The following is an 18,971-nucleotide window of genomic DNA, read 5'->3' on the forward strand; positions in this document are numbered from 1 at the left end:
GGTGCCAGTTTTATTGGTACTATTTTTGGGTACATATGATTTTTTGATCATTCATTATAACACTTTATGGGGCAAGGTGACCAAAAAATTGGTTGATTTAGCAGTTTTTATTCATTTATTTTTTCAGCGTTCACCTGAGGGGTTCAGTCAAGTGACATTTTTATAGAGCAGGGTGTTACGGACATGGCGATACCTAATCTGTATACTTTCTTATTTATTAAAGTTTTACACAATAATAAAAAAATTTAAACAAAAAAATTATGTTTTAATGTGTACATGTTCTGAGAGCTATATTTTTTTTATTTTTTGAGATATTTTCTTATTTAAGGGCTCATTTTTTGCGGGATGAGGTGACGGTTTTATTGGTACCATTTTGTGGGACATACGCCTTTTTTGATCACTTGGTGTTGCACTTTTTGTGATGTAAGGGGACAAAAATGGCTTTTTTTGACAGGATTATATCATTTTTATGGTGTTTATTGGACTGGGTCGATTATGTGATATTTATAGAGCCGACCGTCACGGATGCGGCAATACCAAATATGTCTTTTTTTATTTTTTATTTTACACTTTTCATCCCTCATAAGGTCATACAAGACCTCTGGGGGACATTTACTTCACTTTTTCTTTTTTTTTTTTTTTTTTCACTGTTGATTTCTTCTGTATCTGGGGCTGACATAGTAGCCCCAGTTACAGGAGAAATGCACCCCCCAGAGAGGCTGTACAGCGCAATACAACATCAGTGCACGGCTGATCGAGGTCTGTGAAAGACCTCACACAGCTCCTGCACTCTCCGGTCCTGTGTAGCGGTAAGCGATGTGTATGCAGCGATCCAGAAGGCAGGGACACCGGGGCACTGTCCCTGCCTTCTCTCTGGGTTGCCCTGCTGTCACTGACAGCTGCAGTTTCTGAACAGACGTTCTGGAACGTCCATTCAGAAATATAGAACCACCTCCCGGACGTTTATAGTCTATAGGCGGACGGGAGGTGGTTAATAAAGGCTTATTGGTTAACTATTTCTATAATGGTGTGTGTGTGTTTATGTAGAGAGTGTTGTAGTCATGGATGTCGTAAGGGTCCATTCACACATCCAAGTGTATTTTGCAGATCTATAAAACATAGACACCGTCAATGTGCATTCCGCATTTTGCGGACCGCACATCTCCAGCACTTAATAGAAAATGCCTAATCATGTCCAATCAAGAATAGGACATAATCTAATTGTTTTTTTTTTTTTGGGGGGGGGGGCGGAAATGCGGACCCGGAAGTGGAGATCCGCATTTCCAGATCCGGGCAGCACATCGTGCGGACCCAAAGAAATGAATGGGTCCGCAATTCCACAAAACTGCGGACGTGTGAATGGACCCTAACTGTAATATGTGTACAGTTAGAAAACCATCATCATGGATATGATGAATGTGTAATACACTCTTTAGTAAGCAAATACAAAATACACAATAAATGTATTTTATTTTCATACAATATGAAAACACATTTTCGTGGTGTTATGTTAAAACAAATAAACACAAAATAAGATCTAACAAGATCACAAATTAAAAGAAATGCTGAGGTGTTGATGGGGGGGGGGAAGCTCTGACTGAGTACCATGATATGTGGGATCAGAAGAGGCCATCAGGTGAGCGTGCTAAATACTGGAAGCAGGCCCTTCCGGTAATAAAAAATAAAGTGTAAACATTTTTTTTTAAATATATGTTTATATATATATAAAATTATTATTATTTTTTTCTCATTTTGGGGAAGGGGGGATTTCCCCCCCTTCCCCAAAATGAGAAAAAATAAAATGTAAAAAAATAAAAATAAATATACAAATCATGGGTATCGCCGCATGCAAAAAGCCTGTACTATCAAAATATAGTATTTTTTCCATACGGAAAAAGCTAAAAATGAAAAAAAGTGTCAAAATGTCGCCATTTTTTGGTCATGTCTTCTACCACAAAAATTTTTATAAAAAAGTTATCAAAAATTCATATACACGCCAGAATGGTATCAATGAAAAGTACAGATCGCCCCTCAAAAAATGAGCCCTCATACAGCCCCACACAGATAACTACAAAAATGTTATAGTAGTCAGAAAATAAATTATTATTTATTAATTTATTTATTTTTTTCAGTATCAAAATGCAAGAAACTATACATATTGTGGTACCACCGGATATTACACTTGCATTTCCTTCCGGAACTGGTCCCAGCAGCATCTCTATCTGTTTTCCATCCACTACAAAAAAAATAAAAAATACTATGTAAAACAACTTTCACATACTGTATCATTAAAAAAATGTATACATTTTGCCCTGTGCTATGCTAGTTACTACAGCGTTTGACATGTGCTATGATAGTTACTATATGGTAATGTTCACACATATAAACATTTTGCACTTACCCAAACTCTGGCGATTCTGCAAACAACTGGGTTATTTCCAATCAGGCTGCATCTTTCTTGAAACTGTCAAGGCACTCCCCAGAACAGGTGTCCCCAATACAGGTCCTCTCCTGAACAAGGACAATCATCTTCTCCACATCCATTGCTTGTGGTGGTTTTGGCATTCTCTCAGACACACAGCAAGAGCAGGATCTAATATATCAAACAGAACCTCACAGGACAAACACAATGCACACGCTTGAAAAAGCAACTTCCCGTTGCATCTGCCTTCACTGTTACTAACACCTGTTAAAAACTTAACAAAACGCATTACATCCATATATATTGCTTATTTCATGCAGCCCCACTGATTTCTATTGATGAAGGCCTGCATGAAAATCGAATATAGAACATGTTGCAATTTATCTGGAACTTAGAGATGATGCGTATAAAAATACGCTCATGTACAAAGATCCATTGAAATGAATGGGTCCAGATTCAGTGCGGGTGCAATGCGTTCACATCACACATTGCACCTGTATGGAAAACTCGCTTGTGTGAAAGAGGCCTTACTGTCGGTCAGTAGGCAATCGATACTGTCCATCCGTTACTGTCGGTCAGTAGGCTTTGTAACAAAATTGACTTGAAGGGTGTACAGTGTGATGCAGGAATATGAGTTTTTATGCTCCAACAGTTCAGATAGTGAAACGGACACTTCTTCAGTACCCTCATCTTTAGCTACTCCACAAATAAATGTGGAAGTCACAAATGTTAGAGCCTATTATTTTTTTCATTTGTTTGTGGACAAGAGTCCTGGAATTGTACAGCAGATCAACCTTTAAAGAGGACATTTCATTACAATAACAAAATCTAAAGTATGCTGACATGGAGAGCGGCGCCCATGGATCTCTCTGCACTTACTATTATCCCTGGGCGCCGCTCCATTCTCCTGGTATAGGCTCCTGTATCTTCAGATTTTTGGCTCAACTGGGAGGAGCCTGCTCTTGTTCTCCTGGGCGACTCCTTCTCCCAAGCTGTAGCGCTGGGCAAATCGCAGCACTCAGCTCATAGCCTGGGAGAAAAAAAACCTCTCAGGCTATGAGCTGAGCGCTGCAATTGGCCAGCACTCCAGCCTGGGAGAAGGAGACGCCCAGGAGAACAAGAGCAGGCTCCTCCCAGTTGAGCCAAAAATCTGAAGATACAGGAGCCTATACCAGGAGAACGGAGCATCGCCCAGTGCAGGGAGATCCATGGGCGCCGCTCTCCATGTCAGCATACTTAGTTTAGATTTTTTTTTATTGTAATAAAAAACTCCTCTTTAACCGCCTCCAGACCGCCTAATGCAGGATCGTGTTCCGGAGGCGGCTGTCCCAGGCAGAGTCACGCATATACGCGTCATCTGGTGAGACGCGAGATTACGCTCAAAACTGGCCCGTGCATGCGCATCGCGGGCCTGCAAAAGTTCGAGGGGGGTTGCATCATCAGCCTGCCAGCCAATAATCATCGCTGGCAGGCTGATGATTTAAAAAAAACGAATCACAAGCCATATACCACCTTATATTTATAAATATAAGGTGTTAAATGGCTGCTGTGCTCCTCTGCTGATTCTTTTCGTCGGTTGGTCTCAGCAGAGGAGCACAGTTCACAGTGAGTACACCAAACACTTCACTTAGCTCCCAGATCCCCTCCATCAACCCCTTGATCGCCCCTGTCAATCACCTAGTGAAAGGGAAAATTTACTGTTATTCACTGGTATTGACTGTTAGGCTTTAGGATAGTTTAGGCCCCTTGGTTAGGCAGTTAGCAATCGGTTAGCGCCCAGCCCACCGCAGTCACCGATTCGCTGATTAGCGTATCGCTAATAAGCATTTGTACTTTTATAGTATTTGTAAGTGATCAAAACTGATCACAGTCAGATCTATAATAGTATTAGTGTCACCTTAGCTCGCCCTCCACCCAAAACGCAGTGTTTGCCCGATCAGGCCTCATCGGTCGCCCACACGTGCGTTCACCCACGCCCGCCCCGCCGCAGTGACAAAAACCTATTATTTTTTGATCACTGCACAATCACTTTCCAAGCGCTGCGGCGATAAAAAAATATCAAAACTGATTTTTCTATCAATCGCAGCGGCCTCCGGTACTTCGCTAGACTCCCATTTGTAAAACAGGCTTGATTTTTTTTTTTCTTGGGTAGTCTCAGGGAATACCCCCTAAATTTAGTAGTCCAAATGTCAAACAAGGGGTATTCTTCTGAAGAGGCCTACAGGATTCTGACCCAGTCGGATGAGGAATGGAAACCCTGATCTGACTAATCTAGCGGGTCAGAATATGAACCTGTAGAAAGCAGTGGCAGTCTGACACAAAGTTCGGACGAGGAGGTTGAGGTCCCTGATAGCACCAGGCATACCCGGCCCCGTGTTGCTACACCACAGGTTGCGCAGGATCCGCTTCAAGGGCAGCAGAGTGGGGCTGGCGCTGTCGGATTACGTGGTGAGGCATACACCAGCAACGCAGCCCTCCCTGGACCTAGTACCAGCACTGCCGTACAACATGGTGAAGTGGTGAGCACCAGAAGGGCAGTTGAAGCTGGTACGGTGGAACGTGCAATAGTTACCCTGTCGCAGCCACCACACAGACAGGCCCGTAGACCCCCTAGAGTCCCTGAGGTGCTGGCAAACCCTGATTGTCAGTCCCCAACTTCAGCTGCACCATTAGTTCCCCCTTTCACCGCACAGTCTGGAGTTCGGGTTGCGACACCTCAGATCGGTTCGGCCCAGGGACTTTTTGAGCTGTTCTTGACTGCGGAGCTCTTGGACATAGTCGTGGCAGAAACAAATCGGTATGCCACTCAATTTATAGCCGCCAACCCGGGAAGCTATTATGCCCAGCCTTTCCAAGGGAAACCCGTCCAAGTTTCCAAATAAAAAATTTTTCTGGGCCTTCTCCTTAACATGGGTCTAACCAAAAAGCATGAAATGCGGTCATATTGGTCCACGAACCCAATTCATCACATGCCCATGTTCTATGCTGCCATGTCCAGGGCACGATTTGAGGCCATCCTGCGTTTCCTGCACTTTAGCGATAACACCACCTCCCATCCCAGAGGCCACCCAGCTTTTTACCGGCTCCACAAAATTCAACCCCTCATAGACCACTTCAACAACAAATTTGAAGATTTGTAAACCCATGAGCAAAACATCTGCGTAGATGAGTCCCTAATACATTTTACCGGACGCCTTGGCTTCAAAACAATACATCCCAAGCAAGCGCACCCGGTATGGGGTCAAATTGTATAAGCTCTGTGAAAAGGCCACAGGCTATACCCACAAATTTCGGATCTATTAGGGTAAAGATTAGACCCTGGAGCCAGTCGGTTGCCCTGACTACCTGTGCAGCAGTGGGAAGACAGTCTGGGACTTGGTGTCACCCTTATTTGGCAAGGGATACCATCTTTATGTGGACAATGTCTACACAAGTGTGCCCCTCTTCAGGCATTTGTTCCTAGAACAGATTGGCTGCTGTGGCACCGCGCGACCTAGTCGCAGGGGCTTCCCCCAACGGCCCGTTACCACCTGTCTTGCAAGGGGGGAGAGGGCCGCCTTGTGTAATGAAGAACTGCTCGCGGTGAAATGGAGAGACAAGCGTGACGTTTACATGCTCTCCTCCATTTACGCAGACACGACAATCCAAATTGAACGAGCAACCAGTGTCATTGAAAAGCCCCTCTGTGTCCACGACTATAATTCGCTCATGGGAGGGGTGGACTTCAATGACCAGATGTTGGCTCCATATTTAGTTTCCCGACGCACCAGACGCTGGTATAAGAAGGTGTCTGTATATTTAATTCAATTGGCTGCATATAATAGTTTTGTTCTCTACATTAAGGCTGGGAGAACAGGATCCTTCCTCAAATTTCAGGAAGAGATCATAGAGGACCTCCTGGCCGTGGCCCCATCCACCAGTGTAGTTAGCCGTCTACACGAGCGACATTTCCCCAATGTCGTTGCTGGTACCTCAACCCAACCATCACCCCGAAAAAGATGTTGTGTCTGTAGCAGGAGTGGAATAAGGCGTGATACCCGCTATTTCTGTCCTGACTGCCCTGACCACCCTGCCCTGTGCTTTTTGAGAGTGTTTCCGGAAGTACCAAACACAGGTACACTTAGCATAGGGATTGCATCTCACAGGACAGGCACACAGGGCTATTAGGGCCCATTCACACAGAGCTGCTGCAAACCTCTCCTTTCACCTGGGACAAAGTGCATAATGTACTTTGCCACATCTTTGGGTGATTCGCGCTTTCCACATTGTCCCATGGGGAAGGAGAGGTATGTCCTATAAAAGGTAAAAAATAAAAAAGTTAATGTTCTGTTCAAAAAGTTTAATAAGGTTTATATATGTTCCGTTCAAATGTTATTATAAAGTTAATACATTTATTGCGTTGCGGCCTGGTTTTTTCTTTTGGGCTTTGTTTTTTTTACCTTCCAGGCGGACCAACCGATCGACTAGCTGCAGCACTGATGTGCATTCTGACAAAAGCATTGCGCTGCTGTCAGATTACACAAAAGTCGGTGTATGCCGCGCTGCAAGACGAGATATTTACTCTGCAGTAAAAGATACGTTTGCCGAGGCATATGAGCTGAGGAGGCGGCGGTGTTTATATGCTTTGGCAAACACTTTGTATATAAAAAAAATATATAATAAATCCCGGCAATGATTTATTCATCCACATCGATTGATGTGAATGGAGAAATCGGGTTTGCCAGGGCATACGAGCTAAGTGGGTATGGATGTTGGGCGGAGCTCCTATGTCCTGGCATGCCTTTCCCCTCTTTTTTTTTGGGGGCAGAGATTTTTTCATCCACATTGATTGATGCGAATGAAGAAATCTGTGCCGTTAATTTGTTCCATCAGCCCAGAGGAGAATAGCAGAAACTCCTAATGCTGGCCATATATGTAACGGAGACCCTCAAATGCCAGGGCAGTACAAACACCCCACAAATGACCCCATTTTGGAAAGAAGACACCCCAAGGTATTTGCTGAGGGGCATAGTGAGTCCATGAAAGATTGACATTTTTGCCCCAAGTTAGCGGAAAGTGAGACTTTGTGAGAAAAGAAACAAAAAAAAAAATTTCCGCTAACTTGTGCCCAAAAAAAAAAAAAAAAGAAAGATTCTATAAACTCGCCATGCCCCTCACGAAATACCTTGGGATGTCTTCTTTCCAAAATGGGGTCACATGTGGGGTATTTATACTGCCATGGCATTTTAGGGGCCCTAAAGCGTGAGAAGAAGTCTGGGATCCAAATGTCTAAAAATGCCCTCTTAAAAGGAATTTGGGTACCTTTGCGCATCTAGGCTGCAAAAAAAAAAAAAAAAGTGTCACACATGTGGTATCGCCGTACTCAGGAGAAGTTGGGGAATGTGTTTTGGGGTGCCATTTTACATATACCCATGCTGGGTGAGATAAATATCTTGGTCAAATGCCAACTTCGTATTAAAAAAATTGAAAAAGTTGTCTTTTGCCGAGATATTTCTCTCACCCAGCAAGGGTATATGTAAAAAGACACCCCAAAACACATTGCCCTACTTTTTCTGAGTACGGCGATACCACATGTGTGACACTTTTTTGCAGCCTAGATGGGCAAATGGCCAATTCCAGAGCACCTTTCGGATTTCACAGGGCATTTTTTACAGATTTTGATTTCAAACTACTTCTCAAGCATCAGGGCCCCTAAAATGCCAGGCCAGTATACCTACCCCACAAGTGACCCCATTTTGGAAAGAAGACACCCCAAGGTATTCCGTGAGGGGCATGGCGAGTTCATATAATTTTTAAATTTTTGTCACAAGTTAGCGGAAAATGATTTTATTTTTATTTTTTTTTCTTACAAAGTCTTATATTCCACTAACTTGTGACAAAAAATAAAAACATATAGTTTGTCTCCTTTCCCCTCCTCACCTGTTATGTTGTTATGTGGTGTGGTTTATATCATGTCTGGTGTTCCATGTCAGGTCGGTTTGGTGTTGTGATCTACATGGATGATTGATATTTTCCTCTGTCTGTTAACTCCGAATGGGGGTCCCATTGGTTTCCCGGAGGGGTGAACCTAAAAAAGATATTTGCAGCCTTGCCTGGAGCCACCTTGCATCGGTGTCCGCATGGAGGTCCAGTTTGTTTTGGCGTTTTTCCATCTTTGCTGCGGCAGGTAAGCGTTTGATGTTCTGGTGTGCTGTTGTTTCTCCAGGTGCTTACCTGCCGTTCAGTTGCTACGAATTCCATCTTTTCCCTTCTGCTACTAGGCCGCTGGAGACTCCGGTTTATCAGTTTCCTTGAGGAACCGGTTGTCTCCCATCCCTGACCCCTATGCAAGGGACCATTAAAGGGGTTCTGCACCTTCATTTAACTGATGATCTATCCTCTGGATAGATCATCAGCTTCTGACCGGCGGGGGTCCGACACTCGGGACCCCCGCTGATCAGCTGTTTGAGAAGGGAGCGGCGCTCCAGCAGCGCCGCTGCCTTCTCACTATTTACCGCCGGGCCGCCCGCCCAATGACGTCACGACTTGTATCAACTAGAGTGGGCGCGGCTAAGCTCTGTTCACTTGAATGGAGCTTAGCCGCGCCCACTCTAGTTGATACAAGTCGTGACGTCAGGGGGCGGGCGGCATGGCGGTAAACAGCGAGAAGGCTGTGGCGCTGCTGGAGCGCCGCTGCCTTCTCAAACAGCTTATCGGCGGGGGTCCCGGGTGTCGGACCCCCGCCGATTAGAAGCTGATGATCTATCCAGAGGATAGATCATCAGTTAAATGAAGGTGCAAAACCCCTTTAAGGTCAGTAGGATCCAGGATCGAGTGTATGAGCCCTCCCACCTTTAGGGGGCACTCATACGGTCAGGAGATCAGGGTCAGGATTAGGGCGGCTATAAGAGGTGACCTGCTCCCTATCCCTGTTTTGTGGCCTAGTATCAGTTCCCATAATATGGGGGTGGTTTCCCCCTACTCACCACGTGACACAGCCTTGCAAATGCTCTCTAAGGCCTCTTTCACACGAGCTTGATGGATTAGGTCCAGATGATTTGCCACCAACCTAGGGATCTCTTTACCATCAAGGAGAGACTGAAAATGTGGTCTAGAGCAGCAGATTCCTGTTCCATACTTTCAGAGTCAAATCCTGAAGTGTTCTGAAATGGTGTTGGCCCCATGGAACAGCCGGAATGCAGGACGCCGTATGTCCTAGCTTGTCGTATAGAAACTCTTTTCAGACTCCTAAAATGTTTGATCATCTGTCCCAGGTTCTCCATTTTGTCCTGAGGGAGAAATGTTTTTTGTTCCCTTAAATCTAGTATCATTCCCGAGAACCTTATGCTTTGGGAGATTGAAAAGTCTGATTTCCTCCAATTCATGATTCACCACCAAGTCCTTTATTACCAACTGGATTTGGGACTGAAAATTGTGATTCTGGGAATCTATTATCAAAAGGTCGTCCAAATAAGCCAAAATAAGAACCCCCTTGATTCTTAGGTAAGCGACTACCTCGGCCATTATTTTTGTAAATAATCTGGGTGCAGAGGATATTCCAAAAGGGAGGCAATTGAACAGGTAGTTTACCACTTTCCCCTTCCTCGGTATTGCAAACCTAAGACACCTTCGATAAAGTTGTGTTCTATGGTTACCATTGTCGTAAATTAACGGCACTGCCGTTTTTAAAGAGTCCATCTTGAACTTCCTGTAAATTATAAATTTGTTCAAAAGGTTTTAGGTCCCTTTCACACGAGTGAGTTTTCCACGCAGGTGTAATGCGTGACGTGAACGCATAGCCCCCGCACTGAATCCTGACCCATTTATTTCAATGGGTCTGTGTACATGAGTGTTGTTTTTCACACATTAGTTCTGCATAAGGTTGGACGATATCAAAAATATTCAGACGATAACGATATTAAAAAAAAATGTATCGCGATAACGATATATATCGCGATAAATACCATTTTAAAAGAAAAAACCACAAGGAGGCGTTCCACTGTACGGGGGGCCACAAGGAGGCGTTCCACTGTACGGGGGGGGGCCACAAGGAGGCGTTCCACTGTACGGGGGGGGCCACAAGGAGGCGTTCCACTGTACGGGGGGGCCACAAGGAGGCGTTGCACTGTACGGGGGGGCCACAAGGAGGCGTTGCACTGTACGGGGGGGGGCCACAAGGAGGCGTTGCACTGTACGGGGGGGCCACAAGGAGGCGTTGCACTGTACGGGGGGGCCACAAGGAGGCGTAACACTGTACGGGGGGGCCACAAGGAGGCGTTGCACTGTACGGGGGGGGCCACAAGAAGGCGTTGCACTGTACGGGGGGGGGCCACAAGGAGGCGTTGCACTGTACGGGGGGGGGGCCACAAGGAGGCGTTGCACTGTACGGGGGGGGCCACAAGGAGGCGTTGCACTGTACGGGGGGGGCCACAAGGAGGCGTTGCACTGTACGGGGGGGCCACAAGGAGGCGTTGCACTGTACGGGGGGGCCACAAGGAGGCGTTGCACTGTACGGGGGGGCCACAAGGAGGCGTTGCACTGTACGGGGGGGGCCACAAGGAGGCGTTGCACTGTACGGGGGGGGCCACAAGGAGGCGTTGCACTGTACGGGGGGGGCCACAAGGAGGCGTTGCACTGTACGGGGGGGCCACAAGGAGGCGTTGCACTGTACGGGGGGGGCCACAAGGAGGCGTTGACACTGTACGGGGGGGCCACAAGGAGGCGTTGCACTGTACGGGGGGGGGCCACAAGGAGGCGTTGCACTGTACGGGGGGGGGCCACAAGGAGGCGTTGCACTGTACGGGGGGGGGCCACAAGGAGGCGTTGCACTGTACGGGGGGGGCCACAAGGAGGCGTTGCACTGTACGGGGGGGGCCACAAGGAGGCGTTGCACTGTACGGGGGGGCCACAAGGAGGCGTTGCACTGTACGGGGGGGGCCACAAGGAGGCGTTGCACTGTACGGGGGGGGCCACAAGGAGGCGTTGCACTGTACGGGGGGGGCCACAAGGAGGCGTTGCACTGTACGGGGGGGGCCACAAGGAGGCGTTACACTGTACGGGGGGGCCACAAGGAGGCGTTACACTGTACGGGGGGGCCACAAGGAGGCGTTACACTGTACGGGGGGGCCACAAGGAGGCGTTACACTGTACGGGGGGGCCACAAGGAGGCGTTACACTGTACGGGGGGGCCACAAGGAGGCGTTACACTGTACGGGGGGGCCACAAGGAGGCGTTACACTGTACGGGGGGGCCACAAGGAGGCGTTGCACTGTACGGGGGGGGCCACAAGGAGGCGTTGCACTGTACGGGGGGGGCCACAAGAGGCGTTGCACTGTACGGGGGGGGCCACAAGGAGGCGTTGCACTGTACGGGGGGGGCCACAAGGAGGCGTTGCACTGTACGGGGGGGGCCACAAGGAGGCGTTGCACTGTACGGGGGGGGCCACAAGGAGGCGTTGCACTGTACGGGGGGGCCACAAGGAGGCGTTGCACTGTACGGGGGGGGCCACAAGGAGGCGTTGCACTGTACGGGGGGGCCACAAGGAGGCGTTGCACTGTACGGGGGGGCCACAAGGAGGCGTTGCACTGTACGGGGGGGGCCACAAGGAGGCGTTGCACTGTACGGGGGGGCCACAAGGAGGCGTTGCACTGTACGGGGGGGCCACAAGGAGGCGTTGCACTGTACGGGGGGGGCCACAAGGAGGCGTTGCACTGTACGGGGGGGGCCACAAGGAGGCGTTGCACTGTACGGGGGGGGCCACAAGGAGGCGTTGCACTGTACGGGGGGGGCCACAAGGAGGCGTTGCACTGTACGGGGGGGCCACAAGGAGGCGTTGCACTGTACGGGGGGGCCACAAGGAGGCGTTGCACTGTACGGGGGGGGCCACAAGGAGGCGTTGCACTGTACGGGGGGGCCACAAGGAGGCGTTAGCACTGTACGGGGGGGCCACAAGGAGGCGTTACACTGTACGGGGGGGCCACAAGGAGGCGTTACACTGTACGGGGGGGCCACAAGGAGGCGTTACACTGTACGGGGGGGCCACAAGGAGGCGTTACACTGTACGGGGGGGCCACAAGGAGGCGTTACACTGTACGGGGGGGCCACAAGGAGGCGTTACACTGTACGGGGGGGCCACAAGGAGGCGTTACACTGTACGGGGGGGCCACAAGGAGGCGTTACACTGTACGGGGGGGCCACAAGGAGGCGTTACACTGTACGGGGGGGCCACAAGGAGGCGTTACACTGTACGGGGGGGCCACAAGGAGGCGTTACACTGTACGGGGGGGCCACAAGGAGGCGTTACACTGTACGGGGGGGCCACAAGGAGGCGTTACACTGTACGGGGGGGCCACAAGGAGGCGTTACACTGTACGGGGGGGCCACAAGGAGGCGTTACACTGTACGGGGGGGCCACAAGGAGGCGTTACACTGTACGGGGGGCCACAAGGAGGCGTTACACTGTACGGGGGGGCCACAAGGAGGCGTTACACTGTACGGGGGGGCCACAAGGAGGCGTTACACTGTACGGGGGGGCCACAAGGAGGCGTTACACTGTACGGGGGGGCCACAAGGAGGCGTTACACTGTACGGGGGGGCCACAAGGAGGCGTTACACTGTACGGGGGGGCCACAAGGAGGCGTTACACTGTACGGGGGGGCCACAAGGAGGCGTTACACTGTACGGGGGGGCACAAGGAGGCGTTACACTGTACGGGGGGGCCACAAGGAGGCGTTACACTGTACGGGGGGGCCACAAGGAGGCGTTACACTGTACGGGGGGGCCACAAGGAGGCGTTACACTGTACGGGGGGGCCACAAGGAGGCGTTACACTGTACGGGGGGGCCACAAGGAGGCGTTACACTGTACGGGGGGGCCACAAGGAGGCGTTACACTGTACGGGGGGGCCACAAGGAGGCGTTACACTGTACGGGGGGGCCACAAGGAGGCGTTACACTGTACGGGGGGGCCACAAGGAGGCGTTACACTGTACGGGGGGGCCACAAGGAGGCGTTACACTGTACGGGGGGGCCACAAGGAGGCGTTACACTGTACGGGGGGGCCACAAGGAGGCGTTACACTGTACGGGGGGGCCACAAGGAGGCGTTACACTGTACGGGGGGGCCACAAGGAGGCGTTACACTGTACGGGGGGGCCACAAGGAGGCGTTACACTGTACGGGGGGGCCACAAGGAGGCGTTACACTGTACGGGGGGGCCACAAGGAGGCGTTACACTGTACGGGGGGCCACAAGGAGGCGTTACACTGTACGGGGGGGCCACAAGGAGGCGTTACACTGTACGGGGGGGCCACAAGGAGGCGTTACACTGTACGGGGGGGCCACAAGGAGGCGTTACACTGTACGGGGGGGCCACAAGGAGGCGTTACACTGTACGGGGGGGCCACAAGGAGGCGTTACACTGTACGGGGGGGCCACAAGGAGGCGTTACACTGTACGGGGGGGCCACAAGGAGGCGTTACACTGTACGGGGGGGCCACAAGGAGGCGTTACACTGTACGGGGGGGCCACAAGGAGGCGTTACACTGTACGGGGGGGCCACAAGGAGGCGTTACACTGTACGGGGGGGCCACAAGGAGGCGTTACACTGTAGGGGGGGCCACAAGGAGGCGTTACACTGTATGGGGGGGCCACAAGGAGGCGTTACACTGTATGGGGGGGCCACAAGGAGGCGTTACACTGTATGGGGGGGGCCACAAGGAGGCGTTACACTGTATGGGGGGCCACAAGGAGCGTTATAATAAGGTCTTATGGGAGCAAGGAGGAGGGAGAGCCGGGGCGGCCGCTGCCGGAAGTAGTAAGTTTATAACTTTGTCATCAGACAGAACGCACTAGTGAGGCAGCCGCAGGAAAAGTCTCTCCAGAGACAGTACTCACACAGGGGATCGCCACATATACAATAGAGCCGGTGCCCGGCACTGGTGGGTGATGACGGTGATGATGTCAGATGGTGGGTGGAGACTTGACTAAGGAAGGCGGAGCAAGAAGGAGGCAGGCCAGGAGCGAGAGGAAGTAATGTTATGTTACCCAGCGCTATGCAAGGTGCAGGGGCGGGCGGTAAGTGATCAGTCAGTTCCTGAAGGCGAGTTGTTAGAAGCGGGAAAAATGGGCAAGCGGGAGAACAATGTGCGCTGACCTCTTTGATGACGTCACAAAATACCGCGGTATTTAGGAAACTGCAATATCGCCATATTGCAGTTTTTTAATACCGCGGTATATCGTGATACCGGTATATCGCCCAACCCTAGTTCTGCGTTGCGTGAAAATTGCAGCATGTTCTATATTCAGCGTTTTTCACGCAGTCCTGGCCCCATAGAAGTGAATGGGGCTGCGTGAAAAACGCATTGCATACGCAAGCAGGTGCGATGCGTTTTTCACTGATGGTTGCTAAGAGATGTTGTTTGTAAAAATTCAGTTTTTTATCACACGCGTGAAGAACGCATCAAAACGCATTGCACCCGCGTGGAAAAAAACTGAACTAAACGCAAACAAAACTGACTGAACTTGCTTGCAAAAAGAAAAGGTGAGAATAGGGACCTAGATACAATTGTTATTTTGGTACTAGCTCTATAGCTCCTAACTGCAAGAGTTCCTGTATACCTTCTAGAGGATTGGAATTGAGGCAAAATTTTTGAGGGGAAAATCCCCAAAACTATTTTTTTAGCAGTCTGACAAAATGTGAAGAACCCACCGAGTTCCTATTGGTGAAAAAAATCTGTTTATCTTCCCCCCACTTTCCTGGCGTCATTTGGAGGTGGAAGCAAACTGTTTAGATTTACAATAAACAATGATCTGCCTTTCCTCCTTTCCTGTAGTTCCACCTTCCTGCTTTTATCATATTTGTTTCGGCCTTGAAAACTATGTCTTTTATAGGGTCTGCCATTGCGATATCTATACACCTGTGGAAAAAACGTAATTAGACTTCCTGGTAATTCTGTTTTCTTGAGTCCACCATGACGGCTCTACAATGAGATTGTGTTTCTGCCCCTACAGAGGTCAAGGGGTAAGAGTTTAAAAGGCCACCACCCACACTCATCCTCAGTGCTTTCCAAATTACCAAGTGGCGGCAGCCTTAATTTAGTCAAAATATATACAGTACAGACCAAAAGTTTGGACACACCTCATTCAACGAGTTTTCTTTATTTTCATGACTATGAAAATTGTAGATTCATACTGAAGGCATCAAAACTATGAATTAACACATGTGGAATTATATACATAACAAAAAAGTGTGAAACAACTGAAAATATGTCATTCTAGGTTCATCAAAGTAGCCACCTTTTGCTTTGATTACCGCTTTGCACACTCTTGGCATTCTCTTGATGAGCTTCAAGAGGTAGTCACCTGAAATGGTTTTCACTTCACAGGTGTGCCCTGTCAGGTTTAATAAGAGGGATTTCTTGCCTTATAAATTGGGTTGGGACCATCAGTTGCCTTGTGGAGAAGTCAGGTGGATACACAGCTAGCTGATAGTCCTACTGAATAGACTGTTAGAATTTGTATTATGGCAAGAAAAAAGCAGCTAAGTAAAGAAAAACGAGTTGTCATCATTACTTTAAGAAATGAAGGTCAGTCAGTCCGAAAAATTGGGAAAACTTTGAAAGTGTCCCCAAGTGCAGTCACAAAAACCATCAAGCACTATAAAGAAACTGCCTCACATGCGGACCGCCCCAGGAAATGAAGACCTCTGCTGCGGAGGATAAGTTCATCCGAGTCACCAGCCTCAGAAAATCGCAGGTTAACAGCAGCTCAGATTAGAGACCAGGTCAATGCCACACAGAGTTTTAGCAGCAAACACATCTCTAAAACAACTGTTAAGAGGAGACTGTGTGAATCAGGCCTTCATGGTAGAATATCTGCTAGGAAACCACTGCTAAGGACAGGCAACAAGCAGAAGAGACTTGTTTGGGCTAAAGAACACAAGGAATGGACATTAGACCAGTGGAAATCTGTGCTTTGGTCTGACGAGTCCAAATTTGAGATCTTTGGTTCCAACCACCGTGACTTTGTGCGACGCAGAAAAGGTGAACGGATGGACTCTACATGCCTGGTTCCCACCGTGAAGCAGGGAGGAGTAGGTGTGATGGTGTGGGGGTGCTTTGCTGGTGACACTGTTGGGGATTTATTCAAAATTGAAGGCATACTGAACCAGCATGGCTACCACAGCATCTTGCAGCGGCATGCTGAACCTGAACCCAATCGAGATGGTTTGGGGTGAGCTGGACCACAGAGTGAAGGCAAAAGGGCCAACAAGTGCTAAGCATCTCTGGGAACTCCTTCAAGACTGTTGGAAGACCATTTTAGGTGACTACCTCTTGAAGCTCATCAAGAGAATGCCAAGAGTGAGCAAAGCAGTAATCAAAACAAAAAGGTGGCTACTTTGAAGAACCTAGAATATGACATTTTCAATTGTTTCACACTTTATGTATATCATTCCACATGTGTTAATTCATAGTTTTGATGCCTTCAGTGTGAATCTACAATTTTCATAGTCATGAAAAGAAAGAAAACTCTTTGAATGAGAAGGTGTGTCCAAACTTTTGGTCTGTATTCTATATTTTTTCTTTTATTTTTCTTTGAGTATACTCAACCCCTCCTTAATCCTCAGGGGGATATCTGGGCAGTCATGGTGGACTCAAGGAAACAGAATTACCGGTAAGTCTAATTATGGTTTTTCCATTTTGTCCACTAGGAGAGCTACCAGATTACTAAATAGGGTGGGCAACTGCTTGCAGAACCTTCTGACCGAAGACTAAGTCAGCAGAAGCCGAAACATTAATGCGATAATGTTTGATAAAAGATAAAAGGTTTGCGGGGCTGTTTAGCCCTGACTTTTGATAGCAACAGGCAATGGTAGATTTAATTCATCGTCCAATGGAGGCTTTGGATGCCTTTTTTCCCTTGTTTGGACCTGCGTATTGAACAAGAAGATTATTATCCTTTCTTAATTCCTTTGTTGCAGCTAGATACTGTATGATAGTATCCCGAACATCCAGGAGCTGAAACTGATCGTGTGATGACCATCCGTGGGAAAAGATGGAAGGACAATTACTATTCTGTCTGGAAAGATAATGAGGTATGGTTCCCGACAGGACAGCGCCTGGATCTCGCCCAATCATCTGGCTGAAGTTATGGCTACTACGAAGGCCGCTTTTAATGACAGGTGTTTAAAGGGTTTCTACCACCAGAAATACTGTTATCTAGCTGACTGACATTAGCGATGCGCCCATGTCAGCACTACACAACAGTATGTTTCTAATGTTAGTCCCTGCAGCAGTTTTAGTTAAAAATGCACTTTTATTATATGCTAATGAGCCTCTAGGTGCTATATGGTCTGTATCATAGCAAGCCCCCAAGGCTGAGACCTGCACTTTAAGTGTACTTTGTCTCAGGCCCAAATCTAATCCCTTTTGAAGAAAATCAAGTATTTTCTTAATGTTTGGGGCAGAATCTACAATACTTCTTCCAGATTTTAAGATAGATCGCAGAGGCGACTTCTTTTCTGCTGGATTTGAGGGTATTTATAACCTTTTCAGACAGCCCTCTGCTTTTTAGGACCTCGCTCTCCAGGTCCAGGCTGATAACTTATATATATATATAATTTTTTTTTCTGGATTCTTTATCCAGGGCACACCTCTTAGCAAGTTTTTGTTCTCCGTCCACCATGTTTAAATCTGATCTTACGCGGTTTGGGATGGCGATTTTTTTTCTAGAGAGCACTGCCTCTTGTCCCAATTTTTCAAGATCCACGACTGGACTATCCTGGTATTAGCTTGGGACCAAGACACTGCCATTATACAGGAGGTCATTATTCCCAAGAGGCTCATGGCACTGCGGATGGAGCACTGAGACTGACATTGGAACTTTCTTGTTTTGTCTATAAAAGATTTTATTTTCTCCTGAGGGAGGGATGTAATCTGGGAAACTTAATCCAGGATCACTCCCAAAAATTTTCATTCTGGTTGATGGAATTGTGCAAGATTTCTTTAGGTTTATTATGCAGCCTAGGTCTGAGAACCTCCGTATTAGGTAGTTGGTAAGGCTGGTTGTTTCCAGCTCAGAGGACCCTAGAACTAGGAAATAGTCTAGGTATGGAAATACTTTTATTCCTTCTACTCTAATGGGGGGGAAGGGGGGAATATAATTTCCACTACGAGCTTCGTGAATAACCTTGGAGCAGAGGAAATTCCAAAAGGGTAACGCAGTTAAGCGCTGCAGACCCCACGAACCGCTGAAGCATGGTTGAGGTCTCACGGTCTCCTACCCACCCTGGACCTACGACAAGGCTCCAGGCTCCAGTGGGTGAACCTCTCCTACATCCAGAGAGCAGGAACAGCTAGTAGTACAAGAGCTAGTAGTAATAGCCAAAGGAGTATACACGTATAGCAATCCCAACACACATGAGACGAGGCTCTATGTTGAATGTAAAATAGGAACTCTTTGAGGGCTACCCGCCCGTATTTATGCAGGTCCCCATCTGGTGGACCCTCCCCTAGGGGACCAGAAGGAAGACTGCGACACAGGACAGATATGCAGCAATTCAGGATACACAGA

The 18,971-nt window shown here is 48.4% G+C and overlaps 1 protein-coding gene across 3 annotated transcripts in view; it reads right to left on the bottom strand.

Annotated features, from left to right (window-relative positions):
• Nucleotides 1-18,971, bottom strand: part of KMT5B (lysine methyltransferase 5B) — a 244,629-nt gene that overhangs the window by 181,141 nt on the left and 44,517 nt on the right. Inside the window, exons 1-2 of one of the 3 annotated variants that reach the window (XM_044269477.1) lie at nucleotides 2,402-2,530; nucleotides 2,187-2,236 (exon numbers count right to left, since the gene is read on the bottom strand). The exons of the other annotated variants lie outside the window; for them this stretch is intronic. The gene's annotated coding sequence lies outside the window, so the exon portion shown is untranslated. Of the gene's footprint in view, nucleotides 1-2,186; nucleotides 2,237-2,401; nucleotides 2,531-18,971 lie in introns of those variants that run through there. 3 annotated transcript variants of the gene reach the window in all.

Source organism: Bufo gargarizans, chromosome 10 (assembly GCF_014858855.1).
Source record: "Bufo gargarizans isolate SCDJY-AF-19 chromosome 10, ASM1485885v1, whole genome shotgun sequence".
In the NCBI taxonomy this organism is placed as follows: Eukaryota; Metazoa; Chordata; class Amphibia; order Anura; family Bufonidae; genus Bufo; species Bufo gargarizans.